The following is a 6,881-nucleotide window of genomic DNA, read 5'->3' as shown; positions in this document are numbered from 1 at the left end:
ACCAGCCCCTTTTATGTTTCTTTGCTTTCCCTCTCTCCCTCCCTCCTTTCCTCCTCTTTTCTCCTTCCTCACAGAGGTACAGACAGACAAGCATAAAGACAGATAGAAGAGATCTTCCCTCCCTTGGTTGATGTCCAGAGCAGAGTTGGCTGCTCGCAAAGGGTGGCCCTGCTCTGTGTGCTTGGGCAAAGGGTGTGAGCTTAGGAGAAGATCACTCACTGTAAACACAACCAGGGAGCTCCCATCGCACATTGTGGCCCTGTGCCTTGGACTGAGCCGAGGACAGCTGACTGGTGCAATCTGGCTGGGACACAATTGAAGCAGCTCTGCTTAGTGTCCCGAGCTTGTAGTTTGGAAGCCCTCGCGGCTTGGGTCCACCGCTGGTTCTGTACATTTGGGCTAACGGTTTGATCTTCCTGAAACTCAAGAATGTCACCTCAGGTGTTTCATCAGCAAAACAAGGATTATGCAGAATTGTTTCTGTGAGAATTAAATACAGTAGACTTTCAATAATGGTACTTAGTATTTGAATAAATACCTCAGAAGGGGTGAGTGGCACTACTGAGCGATGCTAAAGTCATCCTCGGAGAGATCATCCTTGACCCGCGGTCTAAATTACGGTCCCCTCGTTCATACTCTAATAAAGCCCCCTCCTTTCATGGCGTCTGCTGAGGCTGGAGACTGCACTTACCATTTCTGGATGGCACACGGGGACCCACTGGGCACTGAGGGAGGAGGACCGGGCGCTTCCCACGCACTTCTGCCTCCCGCCGTTCCAGGAAGGGAGCCGGGGGCTCAGTGCCTCTGCATGCTCCTATTCTTCCTATCACCCAGAACCTGACGTTTTCTGAGAAATGTCTTGGTTTTAAAATGTTGGGAAATGTTTCAAAAGACACTGTGTGGGCCACCACAGAGATGAAAGCTGCCAGTTGACAATCTTGGGTTTACACATCTTCATGACTGGCTTAGGTTAGGTTCACTTTTTCTGTATGCAATGCCTGGTACAGTGGGGATGCATGAAGTGTTTAATATTGATCGAAAGACAGAAGGAAGAGAGATGAGAAAGAAGAAAGGAATGAAGAAGTAGAGGAAGGCAGGCGGGAAGAAAAAGAAACAAAGGAAGGAAAGCATAAAAGACTACGATTTGGTTTCCTTTCTTCTCCCTGAAAAGAATTATATTGATGGGGCAGGCATTTGGCACAGTGGTTGGTACACTGCTTGGACACACATCCCATGTCAGAGTGCCCAGTTCAAGTCTTGGTTCCTCTGTTTCTGATCTAGCTTCCTGCTGTTGCACATGCAGAGTAGATGATGGCTAAGTACTTGGGTCCCTACCACCCCTGTAAGAATTTCAGTTTCCTGGCTTCAACCTGGCCCAATGCTGGCTGTTGTGGGCAGTTGGGAAGTGAATCAGCAGATGGAAGATTGATTTCTCTCTCTCCCTTTCTTTGTCTGCTTTTCCAATAAATAAATTTTTAAACAATTCACTGGAATTTGAATTAAAACATGTTTATTTTAAAAAAGAATCACGTTGGAAAAATGACCAACACTAAGAATAGCAGTCTGAGCAAGCTGATAAGTTCATATTTAGGAGCTTTAAGTTAGTTAATATGAACTAAGAAAGAAAAAACACTCACTACTTCGCTGCATCACTTTAAAGAAAAATGGAATTATTACTTTTGTTGCTTTTATAGTCAAATGTTAAAAGAATGAAATTGTTTACAGCAGAAGCAAAATCTACTGTTGGTTGCATATTGTCAAATCAATTTTTGTTTGCTGCAAAATAGGATTTAATCTCTGACCTCAGTTTTATTGTGTAATGAGCTCGCTAAATACATGGAAGTACAGATTTTCATGGTAATTGATTTGTGTACTGGCTTGAACTCTGGAAGCCATTGCAACTGTCATTTGGTGAAGAATAGGGAAAGGGGGGCTTTGGGGAGCTTAGATTTCTAGAGCTAAAAGAAGGGAGAAAACCTCAAATGCTAGATTATTTAGAGACTGTCTAAATGGAAGTGGCTATTTTTGCCATACTTGTAAGTTTAAGGATTCCTAGAGATTTGTCTTAGGGGGCACAAAATACGCCTCAGTAACTAGAAGGTGTGCTGGTAAGATCACTGCTACAAAACTGAAGATCAACGGTGCACCTAATAGATATTTACCATGTGTCCTGCTCTGTATTAGGTACTGTGGCCCAGACGAGCGAGCACTGCCAGCGAGGGTGGAGGGGCCGTCTCCCTGCTTAAGGAATTTACAGCCTGGCTGGGGAGCCAAGACCAGTAATTGAGGAAGGATAAAAGACTCTGTGATTAAGAGCTAAGCCATGTGTTAGAGACTGCAAGTGTAACAGGAAATCAGAGGATAAAAATCACAGCAGGCTTTATAGATTGGGTAAGAACTCAGCTAGCGCTTCAAAGAAGTATTATTGTGATTTAGAGAGGCAGAGAAGATACATCACTTCTCCGTCCTCTCCGCTTTTGAAACTATGTTAATTCCTGTATTGGGCTCTTCTTGGGGAAAAAGAAAAGAAAAAAATATTTCTTTGTCTATCATCAGTTTATATATGAGTATCTAAAACAATTTTTGTTGACTCCCATATTTAACCAGTCAACAGGTCCTTTGACTTTTTTATTCAAATTGGGCTTCTTACTGATAATATCCTAGTGGAGACAGATACTTGCTTTGTCTAAGTTCACTCAGCAGTGGCAAAGCCAATAATAGAAGTAAAGTCCTATGCTTTGTCCCTGATCTCATAAGTATGGCCCATCATCAACAATTTTTTTTTCACATTTATTTGAAAGGTAGTACTTGCGTCATCACCTGCTGCCGTCCAGGGTGCCCATTAGCAGGACGCTGGAACTGGAAGCAGAACCGGTACTCAAACCCAGCTACTTCCATATGGGATGTGGGTATCCCAGGCAGCATCTTAACTGCTGCACCCAGCACCCACTCCCAATAACCTTAATATATTACCCACTGATTGGTTACATAAACCATAGCACATTGTTATGGTAGAATACTCTGCAACTAATTTAAATGTTGATTTGTACCTACACTTATTATTGTGGGAATAGTTCACAATGCATTTTTAACATGAAAAGGCAATTAGTAAATATGATTACATCCTTATAACTATATATGTTTTATATATATATTTGCATGGGACAGGGTCTGGAAGCTTCATTTAAAAAAAAAAAAGTGTGGTTTAGTAGGTTAAGCCTCTACCTGCAGCACCAGTATCCCACATGGGTAACAGTTCAAGTCCTGTCTGCTCCACTTCCAATCCAGCTACCTGTAAATGCAACTGGGAAAGCAGTGAAAGGTGGCCTAATTGCTTGGGCTCCTGCACCCATGTAGGAGACCTGGAAGTAGCTCCTGGCTCTTGGCTTTGGCCTGGTCTGACTTGGGCTTCTTCAGTCATTTGGGGGAGTAAACCAGTGGATGGAAGCTCTCTCTTTCTCTCTGTCTCTCCATCTATAACTCTGTAACTCTGCCTTTCAAATAAATAAAATGTCTTAAAAAAAGATTAACAGGGGCCAGCGCTGTGGTGTAGCGGGTAAAGCCATCGCCTGTGGTGCCAGCATCCCATGTGAGCGCTGGTTTGAGTCCTGGCTGCTCCACTTCCAATCCAGCTCTCTGATACGGTCTGGAAAAGCAGTACAAGATGGCCCAAGTCCTTGGGACCCTGCACCTGCCCAGGAGAACTAGAGGAAGCTCCTGGATCCCAGCTTCAGATCGGTGCAGCTCTGGCTGGTGCGGCCAACTGGGGAGTGAACCAGTGGATGGAAGACCTCTCCCTCTCTCTGCCTCCCCTTCTCTCTCTGTGTAACTCTGACTTTCAAATAAATAAATAAATAAATCTTTAAAAAAATATTAACGGTAGTTGTTCTGAGTAATGGGATTTTAGATATTTAGATTTTTTTCTTTGCAATTTCTCCTATTTTTTACATTGATTACTTATCATTTGTGTAACCAACAAATACTATATTAACATCCTCTCCTTTAAAATCCTTCTTCATCTTTATTGTTTACCTCAACCAAACAAACCAAAAAGCATATCAGTACGCAAGTCCTACTTCTTACTAATTTTTAAAAATTTTAAAATTAATTTGGAAGGCAGACATGCAGAGAGATATAGATACAGAGAAAAACAGACAGAAAGAGATCTTCCATCCACTGGTTCACTCCCCAAATGCTTGTAACAGCTAGGAATGAACTAGGCTAAAGCTAGGACCCTGGTATGGAATCAATGGGTAGCAGGACCCCAAGCACCTGAGCCATCACCTGCTACCTCCCGTGGTATGCATTAGCAGGAAACTGAAGTCAGAAATGGAACTGGGACTTCAGCCCATGCACTCTGATATGGAATGTAGATATCCCAAGTAGCATCTTAACTGCAGGGTCAAACGCTCACCTCTGATATTCATACTTCTTAATCTAGCTCCCACCTCCCCACATTCTTTACCAACTGCAGCCCTCAACTTGCCAGGCTGGCTTACTGTGTGTCCCTTAAGTCAACACAGCTCTTGTCTTCCTGGATGATCTGGTCACTCTCCCTAAGAGCCACCCAAATTTTAGCTACCCTTCCATGCCCAGGTCTCACCACCTCCATGAAGTCCTCCTGCTACTCTCCAGTCTTCCCATACCTGCATCTTCCTCTTCTCCAACACTCTTTTTACATCACCAAGTCATTATTTCATGCTTGTCACTAGTGAAGCATTGAGTGGAACATGAAAACATTATGGCATGATCCCTTACAGGGAATTTTCTTGCTTATAGAAGAGACTCAAGGAGGAAGAGCAGATTTTGAAAGCGACGTGAGATGTGCTGCCAGGACACGCGGTGAGGTGCGAGCATGAGGAGGAGCGAGACTGACACTCAGAATGTGCAGCGTTTGCTCCAGGAGATGCCTTCAGGAGAGGAAAGGGACCAAGGAGCCCTCACACCCTACCTTTTAAATGAATCCTCTCCCAGCTTATTTTCAAAAGGCATGAGTTTATTGTAGAAAACTTAGAAAATACAGAGAGTCAGAAAAAATCCACCATATCCTTATCGTTTTTATTGTTATATATCATGATTTTAGTCTTTAAAAAAATGGCTGAATGAACTATCATTGTGAGCAGAAGTTCAGAGACTACTGGGGACACCTGCAACCCATATAGGAGTGCCTGGGACAAGTACTGGCTCCTCCACTTACAATTTCATCTACCTGCTGAGGTGCACCCTGGGAGGCTCAAGCACTTGCATCCCTGCCACCTACACGGGAGACCCAGATGAGTCCCCAGCTTCCAGCTTTGGCCTGCTTGGACCTTGGTTGTTGTGGGCATTTGGGGGAGTGAACCAGAGGATGGGAGCTCGCTCTCTCTCTCTCTCTCTCTCTCCTTTTCAAATAAATAAAAAAGAAAAATAATTTTAATGTTCAGGCAAGTGTTTATTTATAAAATATTTTCTTAAAAAATTTTTTTTGAAAAATAGGGCTGTGCCAGGCTGAAGACAGGAACCAGGAACACTGAGCCTCCCATATGGGTGGCAGGGGCCCAAGTAATTGGGCCATGTTCTGCTGCCTTCCCATGTGCCTCAGCAGGAAGCTGGATTGGAAGCAGAGCAACTAGGACCTGAGCCGGTGCTCTGATACTGAATGCACCACAAGTCTGCAATCCACCCCCCGCCCCTCTTGTTTTCTTCTCTCAAGACTTCTATTTCCTTCAAGTGTGTTGCTTTGATATCTCTGACATTAAAGGGAACACTGTACATGACTCTTCTCACTTCTGACAACAAGTGCAGGGTGAGAGGTTGCTAAAGCCACCCTTAGATTTGAAAATTTGCTTAAAGGATTTACTGAACCCATTTAAACTTCGGTTTGGAAAAATGAAGGATGAGAGGGTGTAGGATGATGGGCCTTTGATTCCTGGTGAGTATGGGGCCACTTGCGGTATGGAATTCAGCCTGTGCTGCCATCAGTTAAGGGAGGTACAAGTCACAACACAATTTAGGATGATGGATTCAACCTGAAGGAACTAGTCCAGGCCGGTGTTGTGGCACTGTGGGTTAAGCCACCATGTGTGACACCAACCACCGATGTCAGAGTGCTGATTTAGATGACAGCTGCTCTGCTTTCAAGCCAACTCCCTGTGAATGCACCTAGGAAAGCAGCAGAAAATGACCCAAGGGGTTGTGTCCCTGCCACTCATGTGGGAGATCCACTGGAGTTCCTGGCCCCTGGGTTCGGCCTGGCATAGACCTGGACGTTGCAGCCATTTAGGGAGTGAACCAGTGGATGGGAGATACTCTCTATTTTTTTTTTTTTTTTTTTAAGAAAAGTAATTGGTTCGGGGCTGGCGCTGTGGCACAGTGGGTTACAGCCCTGGCTTGAAGAGCCGTCATCCCATATGGGCGCTGGTTCTAGTCCCGGCTGCTCCTCTTTTGATCCAGCTCTCTGCTGTGGCCTGGGAAAGCAGTAGAAGATGGCCCAAGTCCTTAGGCTCCTGCACCCACGTGGGAGACCCGGAAGAAGCTCCTGGCTCCTGCCTTTGGTTCGGTGCAGCTCCAGCCATTGTGACCATCTGGGGAGTGAACCAGTGGATGGAAGACCTCTCTCTCTGTCTCTACCTCTCTCTGTCTTTCAAATAAATAAAATAAATCTTAAAAAAAAAGAGAAAAGAAAAGTAATTGGTTCACTGGATGCATAAGAACATGCAAAATCAAGAAATAAGCTAAATACTTAGCTTAGTTACTGTTAACTGTAATTACTAAAATAAATGTAAAAGAAGATGTTTGGTGCTTGCTTTGGCAGCACATATACTAACACTGGAACAAAACCGAGATCACCATGGCCCCTGTGCAAGGATGACACTCAAATTCAGGAAGCGTTCCATATTTTT

The 6,881-nt window shown here is 44.2% G+C and overlaps 1 non-coding gene across 1 annotated transcript; it reads left to right on the top strand.

Annotated features, from left to right (window-relative positions):
• Positions 1-6,777: 6,777 nt before the first annotated feature.
• On the top strand, positions 6,778-6,881 carry LOC127483611 (U6 spliceosomal RNA). The gene has a single exon (XR_007910052.3). It is a non-coding gene; the product is annotated as a U6 spliceosomal RNA (small nuclear RNA).

Source organism: Oryctolagus cuniculus, chromosome 13 (genome assembly GCF_051225735.1).
Source record: "Oryctolagus cuniculus isolate XC-2025 breed Fujian yellow rabbit chromosome 13, ASM5122573v1, whole genome shotgun sequence".
NCBI lineage: Eukaryota > Metazoa > Chordata > Mammalia > Lagomorpha > Leporidae > Oryctolagus > Oryctolagus cuniculus.
This window is presented reverse-complemented; position numbering and strand designations above follow the sequence as displayed.